The sequence below is a fragment of the Diachasma alloeum genome, unplaced genomic scaffold (genome assembly GCF_001412515.2).
Source record: "Diachasma alloeum isolate Michigan unplaced genomic scaffold, Dall2.0 Dall_scaffold_01016, whole genome shotgun sequence".
NCBI classification, from domain to species: Eukaryota; Metazoa; Arthropoda; class Insecta; order Hymenoptera; family Braconidae; genus Diachasma; species Diachasma alloeum.
The window spans coordinates 70597-70866 of NW_021681128.1; positions in this window are offsets into that span (position 1 = coordinate 70597).

Genomic DNA, 270 nt, shown 5'->3' on the forward strand with positions numbered 1-270 from the left:
CCAGCAGAGATTAAGGGATGAAACTGGTGACAATCGATTGAGAATTGAATCCTCAAGCGATTGCCATCGTTTCATCCCTTCATCTCAATTAGGGAAGGAGAGATGAATATTTGAAGCATGGAGTGAGTCCCTAAACGGCTGCTCCCATTGAAAAATCCATTTCTCCTCCCCCAGCAGAGATTAAGGGATGAAACTGGTGACAATCGATTGAGAATTGGATCCTCAACCGATTGCGGTCGTTTCATCCCTTCATCTCAATTAGGGGAGGAG